Consider the following 27,602-nt stretch of genomic DNA (forward strand, 5'->3'; position numbering starts at 1 on the left):
AACAACAAAAGAAAGGGAATATTAAATGATCCCCAATGATCCATCGCATCTCCCAAAAACGTTTTTAACATCTGTAAAATGATAGTAACTAAAGCTTTGGTTGTCTTCCTCTCAGGCTTCCATGTCTTCTCCCTGGACCTCCTAAATGTCCACCTCTTGAACATCAGACGCTGAGGCCTCATCTTCACTGTCACTTTCCAATCTTGTTGAGGATGGTTCGTTGTCAGGCTCAAAAAGCCTCAAATGCTGCATGCTTTGGTGTGTGTGTTCCCAAACAAGAACCAGTTGCCCTCTGAGGCGGCTGATGTTGGTGGGATTTGGAGGATGATGGAGGCAACTGGGGAAAGAGCTTCAGTTCCACAATGTCCCTTCCACCAGGTGGCTGATGAGATATGTTGGCACGACTGCCATATTGCATCTCCATTCCAAAGCCCTTGCTTGGAAGTGTACTTCGCCAGACTGCCAAGAACCTTGCCCTCATCCAGGCCAAGGTGGTGAGACACGGTAGTGATGACACCATAGGCCTTGTTGATCTCTGCACCAGACAGGATACTCTTGCCAGCAGACTTGGGGTCCAACATGTACGCTGTGTGGGCTTCAAGCAGAAGTCTTCACAATTTTTGATGTATTTCAGAACTGCAGTTTCCTCTGCTTGGAGCAATAGTGAGGTGGGCAGGACAGTACGGATTTCTTCTCTTACATCTGCAAGCAGAGTCTGAACATCAGACAGGATGGTATTGTCTCCCTCAATCCGTGCAATGGCTACTGCTATACGTTTCAGGAGTTTCAGGCTGCTTACCACTCTCTGCCAAAATACATAATCCAGGAGGATCCTCTTGATGGGGCTGTCCATATCGGCAGACTGTGATATGGCCATTTCTTGGAGAAACTCCAAGATGATGACAACACCACCCCAACGGGTGTTGCTGGGAATCTTCAATGTGGTACTTTTATTCTTCTCACTTTGCTCGGTGAGGTAGATTGCTGCTATAACTTGATGACACTACACATACCTAACCATTTCCTTGGCTCTCTTGTAGAGTGTATCCATTGTTTTCTGTGTCGTGATGTCCTTGAGGAGCAGATTCAATATATGAGCAGCACAGTCAATGGGTGTGATGTGAGGGTAGGCTTCCTCCACTTTAGACCAAGCAGCCTTCATGTTCGCAGCATTGTCTCACCAGTGCAAATACCTTCTGTGGTCCAAATCATTGATGACTGCCTTCAGCTCATCTGCAATGTAGAGACTGGTGTATCTGTTGTCCCCTGTGTCTGTGCTCTTGTAGAATACTGGTTGAGGGGTGGAGATAATGTTAATTATTCCTTGCCCACGAACATTCGACCGCCCATCAGAGATGATTGCAATAGTCTGCTTTCTCTATGATTTGCTTGACCTTCACTTGAACTCTGTTGAACTCTGCATCCAGCAAATGAGTAGATAAAGCATGTCTGATTGGAGGGGTGTATGCTGGGCAAAGAACATTCAGAAATCTCTTCCAATACATATTGCCTGTGAGCATCACAGCATCACATTTCCGGAAAGTTTCCGACCCTTTGCAACCCTAATATAATTTGGGGGGAATATTTATTTTTATTGCCTAATTTTGGCAAAATCATTTATATTTATCAGGGGTCGCTGCAGCACCTTCAGCACCCCTACTTCAGTGCCGTCATGGGCACTTAGGACCTGTATGACCTGCTCTAACAGTCATGTTATGGGCACTCAGCACCTACATGCCCTGGTGTAGCCTAACAGTCCTGTCATGATGGAGAGACTGTGCCACTGAGGGAGAGACACCTGCATCGAGGAGAAGTTTCCTGGAATTACTTGAAGAGAATATCACTTCCTTTCAATGATACTATCGCCAGTCACAGTTTCAAACTACATATATACAGGATAAAATGTTGATTGGGCATATTATTACTCTGCTCTGTTGCAGCTGTAGTCATACAGAGTGATTATTGGTAGTCTTAAACAAATCTACTTTGAAACAAAAGTATACACCTCACACACATGGTTATGGGCTTAAAAAAATAAGACATCTGCACTATGTCAGATAAATTTGAAATGTAGTCAATTTTGAATTTACATCCAAATATTACACAGAATTTTTGCAAGTAAAAAATAAGTATCTTTATTGATGGTGAAATAATGAAAAATATTAATAACTGTCACACCCTGGCCTCTGTTATATTGATTTTCTTTATTAGTTTAGTTAGGTCAGGGTGTGACATGGGGGATGTTTGTGTGTTGTCTAGTTTAGGGTGTGTGTATTGTGTATGGGGTTCAGTATAGATGTTTAGGAAAGTCTATGGTTGCCTGGTTTGGTTCTCAATCAGAGACAACTGTTTATTGTTGTCTCTGATTGGGAGACATATTTAAGGCAGCCATAGGCTTTAGGTGGTTGTGGGTAATTGTCTATGTCTAAACGTTAGTAGCTTGTGTGTGCACTTTCGTTTTGTAGCTTCACGGTCGTTTGTTGTTTTGTATAGTTTGTAAAAGTGTTTCGTTTCGTGTTCATCTTTGTTATAAATAAAAGGGAAGATGTATTCATATCACGCTGCGACTTGGTCCACTCTTTCACCAGAAGACGATCGTGACAATAACATTCCACCCATGAGGCCAAAGAGGGAGCTTTTGGTCATTGACTGCAGGAAAGGGCTACGAGTCAATGTAATTTCATTTTAAAAACTAGAGTCATGAACCATATAATTTTATAGGATCTCTGAGATATGAGGTACACAAAAGTATGTGGGCACCCCTTCATATTAGTGGAATCAGCTATTTCAGCCACACCTGTTGCTGACAGGTGTATAAAAGCGAGCACACAGCCATGTAACATCTAGGAGCAACGACGGTTCAGCCGCAAAGTGGTAGGTCACACAAGCTCAAAGAGCGGCACCGCCGAGTGATGAATGGTGTAGAGTGTAAAAATCATCTGCCCTCTGTTGCAACACTCACTACCGAGTTCCAAACTGCCTCTGGAAGCAAGGTCAACCCAAGAACTGTTGGTTGGGAACTTCATGAAATGGGTTTCCATGGCCAAGCAGCCGCACACAACCGTAAGATCACCATGTGCAATGCCAAGCGTCGGTTGGAGTGGAGTAAAGCTCGCCGCTATTGGACTCTGGAGCAGTGGAAACGCATTCTCTGGAGTGATGAATCACGCTTCACCATCTGGCTGTACTATGGACGAATCTGGGTTTGGCGCATGCCAGGAGAATGCTACCTGCCTGAATGCATAGTGCCAACTGTAAAGTTTGGTGGAGGAGGAATAATTGTCTGGGGCTGTTTTCATGGTTCAGGCTAGGCCCCTTAGTTCCAGTGAAAGGTAATCAACGCTATAGCATACAATGACATTCTACATGATTCTGTGCTTCCAACTTTGTGGCAACAGTTTGGGGGAGGCGCTTTCCTATTTCAGCATGGCAATGCTCCCGTTCACAAAGCGAGTTCCATACAGAAATGGTTTATCGAGATCGGTGTGGAAGAACGTGACTGGCCTGCACAGAGCCTTGACCTCAACCCCATCGAACACCTTTGGGATGAATTGGAACACCGACTGCGAGTCAGGTCTAATTGCCCAGTATTAGTGCCCGACTTCACTAATGCTCTTGTGTCTGAATGGAAGTTCCCCCAGCAATGTTACAACATCTAGTGGAAAGCCTTCCCAGAAGAGTGGAGGCTGTTATAACAGCAAATGGTGGACCAACTCCATATTAATGCCCATGATTTTGGAATGAGATGTTTGACGAGCAGGTGTCCATATACTTTTGGTCATGTAGTGTATGACCCATCTGTTGTGCATTCGAGTGAAAGTCAACAAAACTGCAAAGTGAAATTGTCTGCTTTGAGAGACGTCTGTGTAATCTTTTGACACTACATGACACAAACAGTGATTCATAGCTTATTAGGGTGGTGCCTTCCGTTTGCGATTTCTCAAACAATGATCTTTAGGTCTGACAGAATAGGGCCTTCCCTCCCCTTTCAAATATTATATCCATGTATTTAAAATGATAACCCTTAACAGCTGATTTTAGCTGGTGGAATCTCCCCTTTTGTCGCCTGCCTAAAACCTTCATGTGATTTGAATGTCTCCAATCGTTGGCATGAAGTACTTAAGGTACATACCTTTACCGTTGCACTTCGAAATCACAGTGGATTCTGCAGGCTCAAAGAAAAGTTACTCAAATAAAGTTTTAATACTCAAAGAAAAGTTGTGCAGTGTAATACTTGGGAAAAACGTCAGGAAACCTTTAAAAAAAAAAGTGTCCATACGAAACATCAACACTAAAAAAGGTATCCATTCAATTGACTGGTCTTTGTTTCTCAGCAGTACACAGCACGGGGGATGTCTGTACACAGTCATGCTGATAACTGCTTTATCATTACTGTGCAGAACACCATTGACTTCACTGTTGGGCCGGAGGGAGGATGTGTAACTGTTTTTTATTTATTTATCTCTAATCCAAATTCTAGCCCAATTCTATTCAATGCCAGCCTACAGCTTGCAACTGTTCAGCGAGTGAGAACTGCAGGCAGCCCCAAGCTGCTGTGAGACTTCCTATCCAGCTGGTTCATCTGCTGCTGTCTCACTCCAAGTCCTCTTTCCATTGTGCACAGAACAATTAGTGCAGAGGAAAAAATGCATGAGATTGCTTGACTCCACCTCCATTCTTCCTCCAGAAGGAACAAAACACATTCATGCCCAATATAAATGGCCCATCGGAAGCCATGAAGTATTCACACACCACACGCACACCGCACGGTTTCTAGACTCCAGTCTAAAAGATGTGTCAGGCGTAATTAAGTATATAACTAGCACCTTAATTAAGATTTAGCAAATGTGGTGTTGAGGACGGAAAGCGCACTGGTTCTAGGGAGAGAGAGACACCTAGTAAAGGTCATCAGGGGAGCACAGACCATTATCATATGACGTGTGAATGAATACAGGAACAACACAGCATGGCCCATAAACACAACACAATACACAGCATAGCCCATAAACACAACACAATACACAGCATAGCCCATAAACACAACACAATACACAGCATGGCCCATAAACACAACACAATACACAGCATGGCCCATAAACACAACACAATACACAGCATAGCCCATAAACACAACACAATACACAGCATAGCCCATAAACACAACACAATACACAGCATAGCCCATAAACACAACACAATACACAGCATGGCCCATAAACACAACACAATACACAGCATAGCCCATAAACACAACACAATACACAGCATGGCCCATAAACACAACACAATACACAGCATAGCCCATAAACACAACACAATACACAGCATGGCCCATAAACACAACACAATACACAGCATGGCCCATAAACACAACACAATACACAGCATGGCCCATAAACACAACACAATACACAGCATAGCCCATAAACACAACACAATACACAGCATGGCCCATAAACACAACACAATACACAGCATGGCCCATAAACACAACACAATACACAGCATGGCCCATAAACACAACACAATACACAGCATGGCCCATAAACACAACACAATACACAGCATGGCCCATAAACACAACACTATACACAGCATGGCCCATAAACACAACACAATACACAGCATGGCCCATAAACACAACACAATACACAGCATGGCCCATAAACACAACACTATACACAGCATGGCCCATAAACACAACACGATACACAGCATGACCCATAAATACAACACAATACACAGCATGGCCCATAAACACAACACAATACACAGCATAGCCCATAAACACAACACAATACACAGTATGGCCCATAAACACAATACAATACACAGCATGGCCCATAAACACAACTATACACAGCATAGCCCATAAACACAACACAATACACAGCATAGCCCATAAACACAACATAATACACAGCATAGCCCATAAACACAACACAATACACAGCATGGCCCATAAACACAACACAATACACAGCATAGCCCATAAACACAACACAATACACAGCATGGCCCATAAACACAACACAATACACAGCATGGCCCATAAACACAACACAATACACAGCATAGCCCATAAACACAACACAATACACAGCATAGCCCATAAACACAACACAATACACAGCATAGCCCATAAACACAACACAATACACAGCATGGCCCATAAACACAACACAATACACAGCATAGCCCATAAACACAACACAATACACAGCATGGCCCATAAACACAACACAATACACAGCATAGCCCATAAACACAACACAATACACAGCATGGCCCATAAACACAACACAATACACAGCATGGCCCATAAACACAACACAATACACAGCATGGCCCATAAACACAACACAATACACAGCATAGCCCATAAACACAACACAATACACAGCATGGCCCATAAACACAACACAATACACAGCATGGCCCATAAACACAACACAATACACAGCATGGCCCATAAACACAACACAATACACAGCATGGCCCATAAACACAACACAATACACAGCATGGCCCATAAACACAACACTATACACAGCATGGCCCATAAACACAACACAATACACAGCATGGCCCATAAACACAACACAATACACAGCATGGCCCATAAACACAACACTATACACAGCATGGCCCATAAACACAACACGATACACAGCATGACCCATAAATACAACACAATACACAGCATGGCCCATAAACACAACACAATACACAGCATAGCCCATAAACACAACACAATACACAGTATGGCCCATAAACACAATACAATACACAGCATGGCCCATAAACACAACTATACACAGCATAGCCCATAAACACAACACAATACACAGCATAGCCCATAAACACAACACAATACACAGCATAGCCCATAAACACAACACAATACACAGCATGGCCCATAAACACAACACAATACACAGCATAGCCCATAAACACAACACAATACACAGCATGGCCCATAAACACAACACAATACACAGCATAGCCCATAAACACAACACGATACACAGCATGGCCCATAAACACAACACAATACACAGCATGGCCCATAAACACAACACAATACACAGCATGGCCCATAAACACAACACAATACACAGCATAGCCCATAAACACAACACAATACACAGCATGGCCCATAAACACAACACAATACACAGCATGGCACATAAACACAACACAATACACAGCATGGCCCATAAACACAACACAATACACAGCACGCTCTGATTTCTCCTGCCTCCTTTCTAAAGACTGGATTGTTCCCTAAAGCCAGTCTGCTAAGTTCTGAGGTGTTAGTTCCCTCATGTTCCCTGTCTCCCTCTGGAGCAAAGGAAGTGGACTGACTGAAAGCGAGTATTAGTTCCATCACGTTCCCCTTCTCCCTCGAGAGCGAAGGAACTGGACTGACTGAAAGCGAAGACTCTCAATTTTTTATTTCCACTTTAAACAGAATCCCAGCTTGTGGATGAGGGGTGCAAAATGATGCAATTGATCCCCTTATTAACATTTATATGACATTAAGAGGTGATTAATTAGCTTTTCATTCAGACCTCATACTGGTTCAATTAGAGATAAACTAAAGCCGGGTGGGAAAAACACCATTTTGATCCAAGTGTTTAATGAAATACCTCGCCTCTTCTTTCTTAGAACAGATCATTTAGAAAAGTTTGAAAAAGCTGTTTTAAAGCTCAACCACTTGGGACATAAAAAGCTATATTTATATTTGTTGTGCTGAAGTCTGCATGGAAACTGTGCTATCACAGGACAACATCACTAACTCCTGAACTGTGCACTGAGTTAGGGACCTAACCCAGTGAGAACATAGGATTCTATGGAAGACGCTTAGTGCAGCTCAACAAGGAATAAAACAAATTCATATTCTGAAGATGAAAGTCAACACCAACCAGAGGTGAAAAATGCCCTATTGGCTGTTTCAGGTCATCAATCATCCCTGTCAGGTTTGACACCCACATGGTTACTGTTTAGGCTGCAGTAGCCTACAATGTCAAATAGTAAGTGATAAAATTGAAAGATTTAAGATATGTATTGGTAACATAGGTTAATAATGTATTATAACCATGGTAGTCCAGTTTGTTGACAACTCTATCAGCATACCCTCCAGTAATGGTATAGTACCGAAAGACCTACCGACATCAGCATCAACATACAACAAAATATAATCATCACCAGTGGCGCAAAAGACAGCGTCACGAGTTTGTGTAGAGTTCGGCCACTCAAACGTAGAAGTATGAACAAACCTGTGAGTGAACGCACACACACAGAGTATGCACAGTATGTTATGGACGCATTCAAACTTTGATGCATCATTTTCTTCAAGGCTGCATGGATACACTTTATCATGAAACTTGTTGAGGTATTACTAATTTACCCGAGAGCAATGAGTCAATCCACAGCGCATTGTCACAGGGGTTGGTAATCCCCCTTCCGAGTGGGAGCGTCGACAACTCATGCTGTAGACTCTGTGGCATGTACTGTAGCTCTTATTGGTAAATAAACAGTACGGAACGAAGAGACTGGTGCTATATTTCTCAATTTGGAAAGTGTAGCTTCAGTCGGTTTGTTTGGGGACTTATTCAAGCCGAGAAGTGTTTTTATTGGAAAGTATTCGTATACTACTTTTTCTGAGGTTTGAAGGGGAAAGATATCGACATATCTGTCAATGGGTTTCATTTCGGAAAAGAGGATGCTTCGCTATACATTAACTACAAACATTGGGACCACTCTAAAGTCTTGTGAAACGCAGTATGGACACCTTTGGAAACACCGCAACATTTAGATGCCTGCTGTTATCTTTCAGCACAACAAAATCTTTCGATTTTTGAATTGGACGTGCGTAATGGACATTTTGCGTATAACTTTGTAGGGATCTGGAGACTCATTTGTTAGATTACCATTCACTGCTCATATGAGGGCGAAAATAAGAAATTATCCTTGTGGCAAAATTGAAAACCATGGTAAGTAGACAATATACAGTTGTGAATGCATTTTCCCTTTTAGGCTATATTGTGCAGCCGTGCGGTCTCCGTTGCCATTACGCGCTGGTAATTCAATAAACACTGATTCCGAGTGCCTAAAATAAGATCTGGTCAGCTACTTGAATTTACACGATAGAGCTTTTCAAGAAATGAAATAGGAAACATGAATTTGCATGAAGTTGTGACAGTTTTGTAAAACCACATCAGTTAGTAGTCAGGGCTATATAGATGTGTTCCAATTCTGTCTCAAAGAGAAAACAACGCAAAACACATTCAGTTAAATATGTGAGTTCAATTCAGTTATATGGAGGTGCAGTCAATTTACCATAAAAACATTTCTCAACAAAATGTTGGTCGTGTAGGTCCGGTGGGCATTGTGTAGCCGTTGGCGCGAGAGTATGTGTTAGATTGCGCAGGTTGCGCGTGTGGGGGAACTTGCCCAAGGGTTGTTGTATTTACCCGGCTCGCCCAAGGACGAAGTATTGTCTAAATTGGACAGTTTCGTTAAATGTGTCTTGGGGATATACAATAGCAAATCCGACAAGATATCAGCAGAATTAGGTTTATAGGGTTAGGGGTTGGCAGTTCAACACCAATTACGGTTCACAGCCATTTCTCTACCCGCTTTCCCGTTCATTCAAGCCAGTGTTGCTCTCTTCAGTCATAATTTACACCACTTCAGATCTGATCTGATGTTGGTTTGGCTGGCGCTAAGAGGTCTTGTGCACAAACTGCTGCCATGTGCTGGGTCCATGAGCAATGTTGACTGTGACCTTCAGGGGCCAGGACAGGGACAATGACCACAGTCTGTAAGGAGGGGATTGCTTTAGTTCCTTCTTGTCATAAGGGGATTGATGGTGAATGGTGGTTTGTTCGGACTCCATTAGTCGATATGTTTGGACTTCATTAATGTTTCATACCAGGTCTTAGTGTGGTGGAGGAGCATTTTGTAACCGAGTTACATCACTGATGTAGAGTGCTAGTCAAGTACAATTCCATGGTAACAGGTCAAATGTATGTCAAACAAAACAAATGATTGCAAAGTTAAACAAACCATACAACTTTATCTACAGCACAATGACTACTTTTAACAATTTTTAAAGAAAATTTCACAAAAACACATTTACTTGAAGAACAGTGCAAATGCAACGTTTGGTAACAGCATGCCCTTATGTGCTGTTCTTACTATCATTATTTTACCAAACTTTGCATCTGCTTTGTTCTTCAAGTAAATGTGTTTTTGTACAATTTTAATTGGAAATTACTAAAAGTATTCTTTGAGCATATAGTTGTATTGTTTGTTTAACTTTGCAATTATTGTTTTTTGTTTGACATACATTTGAAAGTAAAAAATCTGAGTCTCAGCATCACTCTGTTAACATGGAATTGCCCCCTCAAATCATCGAGAGTGAAGAGCAGACATCCAATTACTCTCATTAAATATTTTCCAGAGAGCGTGGCATGTTCTCCCCCCACCACCTCTCTTTCTTGTCTGGTCTTCTTTAATCTCATATATATCTCTCTCCCACACCATCCTCTGTTCCATGTTCTTTGGTGACTGAATTGTGTCAAGGCATTAATGGCATCTCAGTGCATTTATAACTATAATACAACTAATAATAGCAATATTCCATTTTAGCAGATGCTTTTATCCAAAGCGATTTACCATCTTGAGTTCATACCATTGGACCATTGTGATAAAATAACCAGTATAATTACCCCGTGATAGTATAGTGTTGGGCCAGTAACCAAAAGGTTGCTGGTTCGAATACCTGAGCCGACAAGGTGAAACAATCTGTTGATGTGTACTTGAGCAGGGCACTTAACCCTAATTTGCTCCAGGGGTGCAGCTACTATGGCTGACCCTATAAAACAGCACATTTCACTGCACCTATCTGGTGTATGTGACAATAAAACATATGTTTTTATATAGTGGTGAAATTAGGAGACGTCTATATTGAAAGCGTTGGATATATTCCTAATGCATGAGAGAACTTCTTAGGATGAGCCCCATTCAGAACTCATTCGGAAAAGTATCAAATCTTTCTTTCATTATTAGTGTGGGAACAGAGTGTTAATGATTGGCACATATCAGGCCAAGACACCTGCCTCTTCCTACTAACAGAACATGTGGAGAGAAATAAAGATAGTCTCCCTCATTTGAAGACTTGAATGACTAAACCTTTCTTCCATATTTCTCTGGAGCTATTTTTATTTATCGAGGCAAGTCAGTTAAGGACAAATTCTTATTTTCAATGACGGCCTAGGAACAGTGGGTTAACTGCCTGTTCAGTGGCAGAAAGACAGATTTGTACCGTGTCAGCTCGGGGAATTGAACTTGCAACCTTTCGGTTACAAGCCCAACACTCTAACCACTAGGCTACCCTGCCGCACTATCATGGCATGTTAAGGTCTGCTGGAGAGCTCTTTTCAGTGTGACAGAAAGACACTGTCCAGCTGAGATGTGCTTCCTTCCTGTTTGTAGGACAGGACAGCTGCGCCACCAGGCAGTAGCAAAGTGACATAAATTGTTGTATAGTGATATTGTCAGATTAAAGAGATATTGTCAAGTGCATGAGATGAGGGGGATTGTGAATATGAGGGGAGAAGAGGCAGATCATCACCCCCTGCTCTCTTCCACCCATACACACATGCGCACACATGCACTTGCACACCATGCGTGTCTTCACATTGTCTCATGAGATGTGAAATGTTACGGCTCAGTAACAGCAGAAACCTTTTCACCGTGGTCTGTTACCCTGACCCGAGGCTCCTCCCTATACTGGCTGTAGAATAGATAACCCGTCTTATACAAGCACTCTGCTGTGGAGAACAAATTCACCAAATGTCATCTTCATTTTAATTCAAAGTACAGGCATACATATGAATAATAGGTCTACACTTTGCATGTGAATGTATGTTGAATATAATTCATATTTACTTGAGTCTGTGATGCATGGAAGAATTTCGATATGGCTTGGTCCGATGCAAGACCTGGAAGTAATTGCATTGGAACTTGCTGAAAGTGATGAAATAAGAAACAGATTTGGAGATAAATAAGCCATTCATCACCCCAGAAGTGGGCCTATGTAGAATTTTTGATTAATATACCTGACGTCAGGATAAATTAGCCAAGCTCTCTGTCTCAATACAGTGATGGTTCCCATAAAAATTCTTATGACCATCAGGCTAAAATAATTGTAATCTTTACACACACCTGAATTAAACAACCTCCGAAAATGGAGACAAAATTGCTAATCCCATTGGGTCTTAATCCAGGATTTCATTGCCATGACAATTACACAATTTCTCAGTCACAGATTTAACGCTTTCTCCCCTTCTCTGTGTTCATCTCCCTTAATCTCTTTTCTGGTTTTAGTCTCGCTTTCTCTGTTTCCATCTCTCCTTTTTCGAATCCCCTCATCCTTTTGAATCCCCTGCCATCCCTTCCAATTCTTCCTATCTCCGTATCCATATCTCTCAGTAATCTATGGATCAGGACAATTTATCAATCACAGGGGGGAAATGACAAGAAAAACATAAGCAGCCATAGTTGCCATATGTTGCAGCAATTCTATAAAACCAAGAGTGGTTAATGGTGACTCTAGAATGCCTGCTGTGCGTTGATAGATTCATCCATTTCTTAAAGTCACTTCCTGGTAAGTGTTCGTAATACGTTGACGGATAGCCAACTGTGAAAAACAACAGGAAATCTTTTACTTTTCCACAGTTGAACATCCCGTCACTTTTATGAAAACTCCTCCAACTCGTGATTTGACAATCAGTGCCTGTCACTGCGGAGGCATCAGGCGTCTTGCAATATTGGATAGGTAGGTAAAGGCACTCAACGTGAGTTCCAATAGTTTCAAAGCCATATATCGAACAAACACAAACCTACTTCAAAAGACATTCTGTGAGGCTCCCTCTGCTGCTGTCTGACCGTCTCGCGGGGACAGACAAGGGAAGACTGGGTCTCAGTCTGTCTGTCTCCTGCTCTCCCAGTGTTAATAAAATGTACAGTTAAATCAGTGCATGATAACCAGAGCTGGCGTGCTAAACACAGGAGAAACACACTCTCAGTTATCCTGAATGTTACTGTAGTCAGATATTATCCTGAATGTTACTGTAGTCAGATCTTATCCTGAGTGTTACTGTAGTCAGATCTTATCCTGAGTGTTACTGTAGTCAGATATTATCATGAGTGTTAGTTACTGTAGTCAGATATTATCCTGATTGTTACTGTAGTCAGATCTTATCCTGAATGTTACTGAAGTCAGATATAATCCTGAGTGTTAGTTACTGTAGTCAGATCTCATTGTGAGTGTTACTGTAGTCAGATCTTATCCTGAATGTTACTGTAGTCAGATCTAATCCTGAATGTTACTGTAGTCAGATATTATCCTGAATGTTACTGTAGTCAGATCTAATCTTGAGTGTTAGTTACTGTAGTCAGATCTAATCCTGAGTGTTACGTTAGTCAGATATTATCCTGAATGTTAGTTACTGTAGTCAGATCTAATCCTGAGTGTTACGTTAGTCAGATATTATCCTGAATGTTAGTTACTGTAGTCAGATCTCATTGTGAGTGTTACTGTAGTCAGATCTTATCCTGAATGTTACTGTAGTCAGATATTATCCTGAATGTTACTGTAGTCAGATATTATCCTGAATGTTACTGTAGTCAGATATTATCCTGAGTGTTACTGTAGTCAGATCTTATCCTGAATGTTACTGTAGTCAGATATTATCCTGAATGTTACTGTAGTCAGATATTATCCTGAATGTTACTGTAGTCAGATCTAATCTTGAGTGTTAGTTACTGTAGTCAGATATTATCCTGAGTGTTACTGTAGTCAGATATTATCATGAGTGTTAGTTACTGTAGTCAGATCTAATCCTGAATGTTACTGTAGTCAGATATTATCCTGAATGTTACTGTAGTCAGATCTAATCTTGAGTGTTAGTTACTGTAGTCAGATCTAATCCTGAGTGTTACTGTAGTCAGATATTATCCTGAATGTTACTGTAGTCAGATATTATCCTGAATGTTACTGTAGTCAGATATTATCCTGAGTGTTACTGTAGTCAGATATTATCATGAGTGTTAGTTACTGTAGTCAGATCTAATCCTGAATGTTACTGTAGTCAGATATTATCCTGAATGTTACTGTAGTCAGATCTAATCTTGAGTGTTAGTTACTGTAGTCAGATCTAATCTTGAGTGTTAGTTACTGTAGTCAGATATTATCCTGAGTGTTACTGTAGTCAGATATTATCATGAGTGTTAGTTACTGTAGTCAGATCTAATCCTGAATGTTACTGTAGTCAGATATTATCCTGAATGTTACTGTAGTCAGATCTAATCTTGAGTGTTAGTTACTGTAGTCAGATCTAATCCTGAATGTTACTGTAGTCAGATATTATCCTGAATGTTACTGTAGTCAGATCTAATCTTGAGTGTTAGTGTAGTCAGATATTATCCTGAATGTTACTGTAGTCAGATATTATCCTGAATGTTAGTTACTGTAGTCAGATATTATCCTGAGTGTTGCTGTAGTCAGATCTTATTCTGAATGTTACTGTAGTCAAATCTTATCCTGAGTGTTAGTTACTGTAGTCAGATCTAATCCTGAGTGTTACTGTAGTCAAATCTTATCCTGAGTGTTAGTTACTGTAGTCAGATCTCATTGTGAGTGTTACTGTAGTCAGATCTTATCCTGAATGTTACTGTAGTCAGATCTTATTCTGAATGTTACTGTAGTCAGATCTAATCTTGAGTGTTAGTTACTGTAGTCAGATATTATCCTGAGTGTTGCTGTAGTCAGATCTAATCCTGAGTGTTACTATAGTCAGACCTCATCCTGAGTGTTACTATAGTCAGACCTCTTCCTGAGTGTTACTGTAGTCAGACCTCATCATGAGTGTTACTGTAGATAGATTTAAAATTTTTGCCATTTAGCAGATGCTCTTATCCAGAGCGACATACAGGAGTAATTAGGGTTAAGTGCCTTGCTCAAGGGCACGTCGAACAGATGTTTCACCTAGTTGGTTCGAGGATTCTAAACCAGCAACCTTTCGGTTACTGTCCCAACGCTCTTAATATCTGCTGCCCTATTATCCTAATTGTTACTGTAGTCAGATGAATTATTGGAGCTTCCACTGTTAGAGGAGTCTGAAGAGGATAAAATATCTAAACACACCGGCAATCGCAGCCCACTCCTACTCTCACATCCTCTAGTCTACACAATGGTAAAAATAGACCTACTTCAGAGTTATAACTGATTCGATTCCAACTTCCGTAATACACTGAGACAGATGACTACACTGAATCATTTCTTATGTAAAAATAACATAAATAATCACATATCATGGTGGGCTGGAGAGCCTTTCTTTTGTAGGTCCAGCTGGCATAAGATGAAACACCCCATGGCCCCCTCTTCCACCTGGGGCAGTTGTGACTGAGATACAGCCCACATCAGCATACAGTATACCTTCTCCATTCTCTATGGAAGGAACTCAGGTGGCCTAGATTTCTCTGGACTCATCCCAATTTCCCCAGGCAGTGAGCAGCATATTGTACAATAGCAGGGAGAGAATGTGTTTGAATGGTCAAGTGTCAAGTTCCAAACAATAGAGTGGACTGGTTTGATTAAGTAGACTGGTTCTACTGTATGTGAATGTTTGAGCCAAGTTCTAGATAAGGACAATGTTCTGAAGGTGTAGCAGAGGAAAGTGGTCCGAGGAATATTTACTGAGGAATGACGATATCAATATAGTGGACATATACTAGAAAGAGACAGATAGATAGCTACAGACAGATTGACGAAGTGAAAAACTAGACAGATAGTGTCCCAGACAGACAGACAAATTGTCCTCTCGTCTCTTGTGTTCCGTCTCCCCCATATCCGCTTACGGACACAGAAGCAGAGATTATTTTCCCCAAACCCTCCGATCTGTCTGGCGGTTTGTGCCCAGAGGTTGGGATTACAGCATTGTCACTGCACCATCTGCACCTCCCACTACTGCAGTCACAATCAACACATGAAGCTTTCTCAGTCCTCCAAGTCTTCCAGCAGCACTGATGGGACAAACGTTCTGTGGTGGCTCAATAGCTGCAGCCCGGCTGTTGAATAGGTAGCTCCCCCACGGAATGTCAAGAGATTAGAATGCTATGTAGGGCCTATCCCGCAGAGTATAACAACAGCCTGTAATCTCCAAAGTTCTATTCTCCACCCCCCTAGCTCTCTCAACAGTTCAAGACTTGGTCTATGGACCATTTTCAGGCTTTACTCTCTACCTTCAAAGTCATGTAATAGAATTTTAATTGACTTAGGAAAGTTGATCTAATCCCCAAACTCTGTATTCCTGCATTTTCTTGCAGCCCTCCCAATTATAGACCATTGATCCACAAGCCTAAACTCTGAATGTTCATGTAGATGCATGATTGAAACTGTTTAGATACATGGTTAAACTTTGCTGTCTATATTCTTATCTAATATATTATTCACAGTTTCATTAGCCTATACCGCACACACACAGCTACCGGATCAATAATTCATATCTACAGGCCTCAAGTGTATGAGATATTTATTGCCCACCAACATGTGTTGAATCAATATCTCTTCTGCCAAGTCAAACATAATGTACTGGTCTTTATTTAATAATGTTGGAGTGTACGGGTTAAACATACTTCTTTGTGCACAGAAGAATTCCCTGGAAACCAACACATAAAAATACAGTAGCTGTATTTTCAGAACAGGACAACCCACAATATGTCCAAAGTGAGTGAAGGGTCTATGATGTAAGCAGCCTTACGATAGTTCAGTGTGTTTGTCATTTTGTATATTTGTATTCTATTGTATTTAGTAAATCGTGTGCATGCAGGGCTCCCTTGTGAAAGAGACATTGGCCTCAATGGGACTCCCTGTTAAAATAAAGGTACAATAATCCTCCTGTTTCCATGGAGGAATGCATCAGTGTAACACAGTTGAATTGTGGTATTCCAGACCTCCTTTCCCCCCTTTTTCTGGGTAAAATCCAGAATTACTAGTGCATTTTGTTGCACATGCACCTGACCTCTGACAGGGGAGGGGGGGATTTAATTTCTTCCTGGTACCTCCTATTATATGCACAGGCTTTTTTATTGTCATTTTTATAATTACATATAGAATCCCTATGACTTTAATAGGATCATTATGGGCCTAATAGTAAAGGTTTGTCATTTAACTTATACAAGGGGAAAGGGAGTTACCTAGTAAGTTGCACAACTGAATACATTGAACAGAAATGTGTCTTCTGCATAACCCAACCCCTCTGAATCAGAGTGCTGTGGGGGGCTGACTTAATCGACATCCACGTCATCAGCGCCCGGGAAGCAGTTGTTGTTGGAGGTTAACTGACTTGCTTAATGTGGCATGAACACAACCAGTCATGTTTTCGTCTGACTGTCAAACAATTACTTCAACTAGCTCTCACAGTCTCACGTCAGAATTAGACGTCCATGTTCATCAAATGTCAAATTTCCAAACATCACATTTTGAAGTGCTCAATGGTTAAGTTTAGGCATTAACTCTTAATGTAAGGTTAAGCATTAACTCTTAATGTAAGGTTAGGCATTAATACCGAATAGTTAAGGGTTAAGATCTGGGATAGGCTTGAAACAAAAATCTCAAAAACAACTTTCTATTGCTGGATTCGATCTTGAAACCGAAACCTACTTGAGGGTAACAGTGCTCACTGTTGCCCCTAGTGGACGATTTCAGTGTCAATTCCCAACATCCTCAGACATGGATGGACATCAACTATTGACTTGTATAACGGATAACCTGGCTGCATATACAGTAGGCTACCTGCGCACATTACTCAGGGACGGCAGAATGACACGGGGTGTGGGGGGAAAAAATGTAAGCCTCATTTAGATATTTTTCTGCTTATAATTTCAGATGTGTTAGTCAACTCGTTATGAGGGCAAAAGGCGAGACCCAGATGCAGACAGGGGAGGCAGATGGTTGGAGTCTTGATATTTATTAAACAATCCAAAAGGGATGGCAAGAGAATGGTCGTGGACAGGCAAAAGGTCAAAACCAGTTCAGAGTCCAGGAGGTACAGTGTGGCAGGCAGGCTCGAGGTCAGGGCAGGTAGACTGGTCAGGCAGGCGGGTACAGAGTTCAGAAAACAGGCAAGGGTCAAAACCGGGAGGACTAGCAAAAGAGAGAATAGCAAAAGCAGGAGACTGGGAAAAACACGCTGGTTGACTTGAAACAGACAAGACGAACTGGCACAGAGAGACAGGAAACACAGGGATATACAGTATACACCAGGGAAATAAGCGACACCTGGAGGGGGTGGAGACAATCACAAGACAGGTGAAACAGATCAGGGTGTGACGCTTGTCCAGAATACTAAATAAAGCCTTGCTCTCATGCTGGTATAAACGATTTTGGAGACGGGCGCAGGAATACACAGTAGGGTTTTATAATACACCCAAAACAAACACGTATACAAAAACACTGGGCTGTATCCAAACAAAAGTACCAGGGTATACCTCGTTGACCGACACGGGACAATACCCTTAATACACAATATATATATATAGCACGCAGCATAACAGCTGCACCAACGCAAAGGTACTCACACCACCAACGGACCTGGGAACAATAATGGACAGCACCATGGTGAACAAAGGGCACATATATACAAATACAATCAGTGGGATTAGGGGCCAGGTGTGCGTAATGAAAGTTCCAGAGGGATCTGTGACATGCTCACCAGAATGATGTCATAAACCAATGAAATGATCAATGCATCATCAACAATCTAGTTGACATCGATGAAGTTTTCACTTTCATTTCTACTTCTCTCTAGGAGCGAGGAAGTTTAGGGACCAGAGAGATTTCAAAATTACATCCGTTTGATCGGTTTTAAGGAGACGAAAAACTGAAAACGATCCAGCAAGTTTCTGACAGTATTTCATTTAGTCTTGAATGCATATTTTATTTGGTTGAAGATGAAATGCTGTCAGCTTTTATGTCACTGAAATAAATGGGGCATTTAGAATACACAACAGGTCCTTAAGTGCACATTTGCATTCTCTCAAGATGCTGAAAGAAAGAAATCATATTTCTCTACTCCTGTCTCAGAGCAAAAATTAACATGTGTGCTCTCATTTTAATGAGAGGAACACTTAATTCTGCAAGAGTTAACCTTTTACTGCAGTGGGCTAAATCAGTGTCACACAGAATGTTTCTTGGTACTCTTAAACACATCTACTTTCAAACCAAAGTATACACTTCACGTACATGGTTATGGGCTTAAAAAAGAAGATACCTGTACCAATGTCAGATAAAGAGTTGAAATGTATTCAATTTTGAGTGTGCAACACTTTATATACATCACAGAAGACTGAAATATAACAAAACTGTTTGACATAAAAACACCAGATTTCCAACAGTTTTATTTTTAATAATGTTTATGAATTATGAAAAATGTTAATAACATTCCACCCATGAGTCCACTAGTCATTTGGCTGCAGGATAGGGCTACTATTATAACAGGTTACATGTGAGGCCTACAATTCCAGCATCCATATGGTACCATTTCAGAAGTTCAAAGAGACATGCAAAACACCAGAAAGTGTTATGAATTATATTCAGTGATTGTCATTTATTAGGCCTTCACAAGTCTTGTAACCTGAATTGATGTGTACACTGCTGTCCGTGCGTGTCTCGTTTTCGGCCACTCATCGAACCACACCGGATTTTGGAGCATATTCGACAATTGTTCAGTCTAATCATTCATTGTTCATGCGACTGACATGCGGTAATGATAAATAATGTAATAGCCTACAGTTTTCTTGAAATCTACACTGAGTGTACAAAACATTAAGGAAACCTGCTCTTTCCATGACATAGGCTGCAGTCCAAACACATCAATTTGACCACCTCAGCACTCACTTGGAGGTCCAATTCACAAAAGTTGCCCCCTCTGCCCTCTATTTAGCTCGAGGGAGCGAGTGAAGAACGTTGATCACCCGTGGAGTTGATATGACCAACAATTCAATGCAAAGTGTAGTCACGTGTCAAACTCCGGTAGCAGCGAAGTGTCAAATTGAATCAACACGGCTGCAATTCTGACATGTCAGACAAAATTATGACACTAGCTTGCTAAAATAAATATATACAGTACCAGTCAAAAGTTTGGACACACCTACTCACTCAAGGGTTTTTCTTTATTTTTGCTATTTTCTACATTGTAAGACATCAAAACTATGAAATAACACATATGGAATCATGTAGTAAACATAAAAGTGTTAAACAAATCAAAATAGATTTTAGATTTTAGATTCTTCAAAGTTGCCACCCTTTGCCTTGATGACAGCCTTGCCCACTCTTGGAATTCTCCAAACCAGCTTCACCTGGAATGCTTTTCTAACAGTCTTGTTAGAACATGCTGAGCACTTGTTGACTGCTTTACCTTCACTCTGCGGTCCAACTCATCCCAAACCATCTCTATTGGGTTGAGGTCGGGTGATTGTGGAGGCCAGGTTATGCAGCACTCCATCACTCTCCTTCTTGTTTAAATAGCACTTTAGAAGTGGTTTCTTTGCAGCAATGCAACCATGAAAGCCTGATTCACGTAGTCTCCTCTGAACAGTTGATGTTGAGATGTGTCTGTTACTTGAACTCTGTGAAGCATTTATTTGGGTTGCAATTTCTGAGGCTGGTAACTCTAATGAACTTATCCTCTGCAGCAGAGGTAACTCTGGGTCTTCCTTTCCTGTGGCGGTCTACATGACAGCCAGTTTCATCATAGCGCTTGATGTTTTTTGCGAGTGCACTTTAAGACATTTCCGGATTGACTGATTAATGATTGAAGTTAATGATGAACTGTCGTTTGTCTTTGCTTATTTGAGCTGTTCTTGTCATAATATGGGCTTGGTCTTTTATCAAAGGGCTATCTTCTGTATACCACCCCTACCTTGTTACAACACAACTGTTTGGCTCAAACGCATTAAGAAGGAAAGAAATTCCACAAATTAACTTTTAACAAGGCACACCTGTTAATTGAAATGCATTCTAGGTGACTACCTCATGAAGCTGGTTGAGAGAATGCCAAAAGTGTGCAAAGCTGTCATCAAGGCAAAGGGTGGTTACTTTGAAGAATCTCAAATGTAAAATATATTTTGATGTGTTCAACACTTTTTTGGTTACTACATGATTTCATATGTGTTATTTAATAGTTTAATTGTCTTCACTATTGTTCTTCAATGCAGAAAATAGTAAAAAATAAAGACAAACCCTTGAATGAGTAGGTGTGTCCAAACTTTTGACTGGTACTGTAGCGTTGGCAAATGGGAATGACGCTCAAAGTGGCTTAGTCTCGTAGTGAGGAGCCTATAAAACGTAGCTAGCTTCATAATCATACTTTTGGGGAATTCTGAAATGTATTGGAATAAATGACCAAACTATGAACTAGCAAGCCAGTTATGGTTAACTGTAGCTAGATACCTGACATGAGTGCTACGTTAGCTTGCTAGGTACATTAATAGTTTTAGGTTGGTTGTTTTTAAGCTCAACTTCAAGATTTCCACCAAGGACGTTGCCTCTCAGGTCACCACTCTCCCTCACTTGGGCAAGGGACATTTAAGGTACACCCGGATGTGACAATGGAAAATGCAATTCAAGGGCTGAGGACTGTCTACTTTGCATTTGGACTGCAGCCACAGACAAACCAGGTGAATCCAGGTGAAAACTATCATCCCTTATTGATGTCACTTGTTAAATCCAAGAGACAGGTTAAAGAAGGATTTTTAAGCCTTGAGACAATTGAGACAATGGATTGAATCCAGAGTAAGAACCATGCCGTTTTTCCTCCATCCCCTAATTAGCATGCCACACTGTGGAGTTGACTCAGCGTACACGCCTGGCTGTCAGAGTTCATCTCACGAATGCTGTGCAATCGAACAAACATCTGCAGAGCCCAGACATTGTCAGTGTGGCAGGCGACTCAAATGACATCAAAGAGACACGGCAGACCCCCTCAGCACAGTTAACAAGCAGCATACCGTAAGCTGTTTCTCCCCAGAATAGGCTACGTTACATATATCGGAAGTGACAGGTAGAGAAGCAAAATGGTGTTGGAACTTCTTAATTAAGCTCCAAGGGAGAAACCCCCCAAAAAACAGGCTAGAATGTTACTGCAGATAGTTTGCTGCCGTCAAGTTGAAAGATGAAGACTGCATTGCTACTGTGTGAGTTATGCTGTTTTGGTAATAAGCTCTTATTTAGTCTCAGACATTTTAAACATTTATATGGTGTTGTTGAATTAGATTTGTTAAGGGTTCCCTTCAGAGGATAAGTTACGCACAATTACTCCTCTTTTATCTCTCTCTCTCTCTCTCTCTCTCTCTCTCAATTTTTTATTTCAATTCAATTTGCTTTATTGGCATGACGTAACAATGTACATATTGCCCAAGCTTATTTACAATATAAAAATGAGAATCAAAATTGTCAACGGGACAACAGTAACAACAATAACCAAGGGTCAAAATAACGATACATTCAACAATAACAATACGCATACAGTAGAGGACATGTGCAGGTTGATTGGTCTGTCAGACACTGTCCCTCATCTTATGGCAGGCAGCAATGTAGTGCGTTGCCAACCCACAGCTCTCTGTATCCTCCCCCAAAAGGATGGGTAGCCTACTCTCATCAGAGAGGTCTTTGAAACCTTGAATAAGAGTTTCAAATTTGGGGAAATGACACTCTCTAATTGTTTTATATTTTTGACATTTTGTCAGCAAATGCAGCTCCGTCTCAGGTTCTGCTATTGTGCAGTGGTTGCACAGCCTTTCCTCTACAGGGAGCCAGGTTTTCCTGTGTCTACCCTTCTCAATGGCAAGGCTGTGCTCACTGAGCCTGTACTTTGTCAAGGTTTTTCTAAGGTTTTGATCAGTAACCATGGTCAAATATTTAGCCACGGTGTACTGTCGATTTAGGGCCAGATAGCACTGCATTTTGCTCTGTGCTTGTGCTTGTGTTTCCCAATTAGCAATGTAGTTTTGTTTTGACTGTGTTGTAATTTGGTTTATCCTGATTGATTGGATGTTCTGGTCCTGAGGCTTCAGTGTGTTAGTAGAACAGGTTTGTGAACTCAGCCCCAAGACCAGCTGGATGAGGGGACTCTTTTCTTTGCTCAGCTCTTGGTATTGCAGGGCTTGGTAGTGATATGAGAGGGGGTCACTGTATTTTAGATGTTTCCAAAACTGAATTGCTCTTTTTTGAGTTTTTATTATTAGTGGATATTTGCCTAATTCTGCCCTGCATGCATTGTTTGTAGTTTTCGTCTGGACATGTAGGAGAATCTTACAGAACTCTGCATGCAGGGTTTCAATGGGATGTTTGTCCCATTTGATGAAATCTTGTTTTGCAAGTGGACCCCACACCTCGCTGCCATAAAGTGCAATTGGTTCAATGACATATTCAATTAGTTTTAGCCAAATTTTAATAGGTATTTCAATTTGAATTAGCTTTTTAATTGCGTAGAATGCCCTGCGTGCTTTCTCTCTCAGTTCATTCACTGCCTCATTAAGGTGTCCAGTTGAGCTTATTTTTAAACCTAAGTAATTGTAGTGTGTGCAGTTCTCTATATATTTTGTACCAATTGAGAACTTTGGTCTAATTCCCTGAGATCTGGATCTTCTCTGGAAAATCATTATTTTAGTCTTTTTGGGGTTTACTGCCAGGGCCCAGGTCTGGCAGTACTGCTCTAGCAGATCCAGGCTCTGCTGTAGGCCATGTCTTGTGGAGTGACAGCTGGCATAGGTCATCTGCGAAGAGTAGGCATTTAACCTCTGATCTATGGAGACTAACACCAGGGGCTGAGGATTTTTCTAGAATAGTGGCCAATTCGTTGATGTAAATATTGAAGAGTGCAGGGCTCAGATTACAACCCTGACGAAGGTCCTGCCCCTGGTTAAAGAATTCTGTTATTTTCTTGACAATTTTAATGCTGCACGTATTGCCAGTATACATTGATTTAATTATGTCATATGTTTTACCCCCTACACCACTTTCAATAACTTTGTAGAACAGTCCTGTATGCCAAATAGAATCAAATGCTTTTTGGAAGTCGATAAAGCAAGCGTATATTTTGGTATTATTTTGGTGGACATGTTTACCTATCAGGGTGTGTAGGGTGTAAATATGATCGGTCGTGCGATGTTTTGGTATAAATCCAATTTGGCTTTTACTCAAGACATTGTGCTTATTAAGGAAGTTTAGAACTCTTACATTTATAATACTACAGAAAACCTTCCCCAGGTTACTGTTCACACAAATGCCTCTGTAATTGTTAGGGTCAAATTTGTCTCCGTTTTTAAAGATTGGGGTTATGAGTCCTTGATTCCAGATGTCAGGGAAATAACCTACACTCAGGATCAAATTAAACAGTTTTAATATAGCCAATTGAAATTTCTCTCTCTCTCTTTCTATGTCTCTCTCACTCTCTCGTATGTTCTCTCTCTCTCTCTCTCTCTCTCTCTCTCTCTCTCTCTCTCTCTCTCTCTCTCTCTCTCTCTCTCTCTCTCTCTCTCTCTCTCTCTCTCTCTCTTTCTCTCTCTGTGTCTCTCACTGTCACTCTCTCTCTCTCTCTCTCTCTCTCTCTCTCTCTCTGTCTCTCTCTCTCTCTCTCTCTCTCTGTCTCTCACTCTCTCTCTGTCTCTCTCTCTCTGTGTATCTCTCTCTCTCTGTCTCACTGTCACTCTCTCTCTCTCTCTCTCTCTCTCTCTCTCTCTGTCTCTCTCTCTCTCTCTCTCTCACTCTCTCTCTGTCTCTCTCTCTGTGTATCTCTCTCTCTCTGTCTCTCTCTCTCTCTGTCTCTCTGTCTCTCTCTCTCTCACTCTCTCTATGTCTCTCTCTCTCTCTGTGTATCTCTCTCTCTCTGTCTCTCTCTCTGTCTCTCTCTCTCTCTCTCTCTCTCTCTCTCTCTCTCTCTCTCTCTCTCTCTCTGTGTCTCACACTCTCTCTCTCTCGCGATCTCATTTGGCCTGTTCGCTTATTATTATCCATGCAGAAATACAAACATCTTTCTCTTTTATGTGGGAATACCTGGTTTTCTATGCAATAAAAGCCTTACTGCCGTAGACTACACTGTAGGAGACTATACTGTAGTAGGCTAATAACGTAGTAGGCTATACTGTAGTAGACTAAACTGTAGTAGACTATACTATACTCTAGTAGATTTTACTGTAGCAGGCTAAACGCTAGTAGGCTATACTATCGTAGACTATACTATAATGTAGTAGACTATACTGTAGTAGACTATACTATAGTAGACTATACTATAGTAGACTATGCTGTAGTAGGCTATACTGTAGAATACTATAGTAGACTATACTGTAGTAGAATATACTGTACTTCAGTAGACTATACTGTAGTAGACACTACTGTAGCGCACTATACTATACTGTGGTATATTATACTGTAGAAGGATATACTGCAGGAGGCTAAACTTTTCTAGGCTATACTGTAGTATACTGTACTGTATTAGACTATACTGTAGTAGTTTATACTATAGTATATTATACTATCGTATGATATACTGTAGTATACTATACTGTAGCAGACTATACTAATATGTAGTAGACCAAACTGTGGTACGCTATACTGTAGTAGAAAATACTGTGGTGGAATATACTGTAGTATACTATACTGGAATAGGCTATACTGTTGTGGACTATACTGCACCATAGTAGACTATACTGTATTAGACTATACTATACTTCAGTGGCACATACTGTAGTAGACTATACCGTGTTAGACCATACTATACTTCGGAAGGCTATACTGTTGTAGGCTATAGTGTAGTAGACTATATTGTATAAGACTATGCTATACTTTGGTAGACTATACTGTAGCAGGCTATACTCTAGTAGACTATACAATACCATAGTAGATTATGATATAGTAGCATATACTATAGTAGGCTATACTGTAGCAGACTATACTGTATTAGACTATGCTGTACTGTAGTAGACTATACTGTATTAGACTATATTATTCTTCAGTCGTCTATATTGTAGAATGCTATACTTTAGTAGACTATACTGTATTAGACTATACTTCACTGGCACATACTGCAGTAGACTATACTGTGTTAGACTATACTGTATTAGACTATACTATACTTCAGTAGGCTATACTGTTGTAGGCTATAGTGTAGTAGACTATATTGTGTAAGGCTATACTGTACTTCGGTAGACTATACTACAGTAGGCTATGCTGTAGTAGACTATACCATACTGTAGTAGATTATGATATAGTAGCCTATACTGTATTAGGCTATACTGTAGTAGACTAAACTGTACTAGACTATACTGTAGTAGACTATACTGTAGCACACTGTACTTTACTAAACAGTCGTGGCCACAAGTTTTGAGAATGACACAAATAATTGATTTTCACAAAGTCTGCTGCCTCAGTTTGTATGATGGCAATTTGCATATACTCCAGAATGTTATGAAGAGTAATCAGATGAATTGCATTTAATTGCAAAGTCCCTCGTTGCCATGCAAATTAACTGAATCCCAAAACAACATTTCCACTGCACTTCAGCCCTGCCACAAAAGGACCAGCTGACATCGTGTTAGTGATTCCTTCGTTAACCCAGGTGTGAGTATTGACGAGGACAAGGCTGGAGATCACTCTGTCATGCTGATTTGAGTTTGAATAACAGACTGGAAGCTTCAAAAGGGTGGTGCTTGGAATCATTGTTCTTCCTCTGTCAGCACGGTTACCTGCAAGGAAACATGTGCCGTCATCATTGCTTTGCACAAAAATGGCTTCACAGGCAAGGATATTGCTGCCAGTAAGATTGCACCTAAATTAAACATTTATCGGATATCAAGAACTTCAAGGAGAGCGGTTCAATTGTTGTGAAGAAGGCTTCAGGGCGACTAAGAAAGTCCAGCAAGCCATTACAGAGCTTGCTCAAGAATGGCAGCAGACAGGTGTGAGTGCATCTGCACGCACAGGGAGGTGAAGACTTTTGGAGGATGGCCTGGTGTCAAGAAGGGCAGCAAAGAAGCCACTTCTCTCCAGGAAAAACATCAGGGACAGACTGATGTTCTGCTAAAGGAACAGGGATTGGACTGCTGAGGACTGGGGTAAAGTCATTTTCTCTGATGAATCCCCTTTCCGATTGTTTGCGGCATCGGAAAAAAGCTTGTCCGGAGAAGACAAGGTGAGCGCTACCATCAGTCCTGTGTCATGCCAACAGTAAAGCATCCTGAGACCATTCATGTATGGGATTGCTTCTCAGCCAAGGGAGTGGGCTCACTCACATTTTTGCCTAAGAACACAGCCATGAATAAAGAATGGTACTAACACATCCTCCGAGAGCAACTTCTCCCAACCATCCAGGAACAGTTTGGTGACGAACAATGCCTTTTCCAGCATGATGGAGCACCTTGCCATGAGGCAAAAGTGATAACTAAGTGGCTCGGGGAACAAAACATCGATATTTTGGGTCCATGGCCAGGAAACCCCCCAGACCTTAATCCCATTGAGAACTTGTGTTTAA

The 27,602-nt window shown here is 41.0% G+C and overlaps 1 protein-coding gene across 1 annotated transcript in view; it reads left to right on the top strand.

Moving 5' to 3' along the window:
- The first annotated feature begins 8,299 nt into the window (after positions 1 to 8,299).
- The window catches only part of htr1d (5-hydroxytryptamine (serotonin) receptor 1D, G protein-coupled), a 38,650-nt gene continuing 19,347 nt past the window's right edge, over positions 8,300 to 27,602 (top strand). Inside the window, exon 1 of the mRNA XM_055862736.1 lies at positions 8,300 to 8,999. The gene's annotated coding sequence lies outside the window, so the exon portion shown is untranslated. The remainder of the gene's footprint in view (positions 9,000 to 27,602) is intronic.

This window comes from Salvelinus fontinalis, chromosome 15, assembly GCF_029448725.1.
Source record: "Salvelinus fontinalis isolate EN_2023a chromosome 15, ASM2944872v1, whole genome shotgun sequence".
Lineage (NCBI taxonomy): Eukaryota > Metazoa > Chordata > Actinopteri > Salmoniformes > Salmonidae > Salvelinus > Salvelinus fontinalis.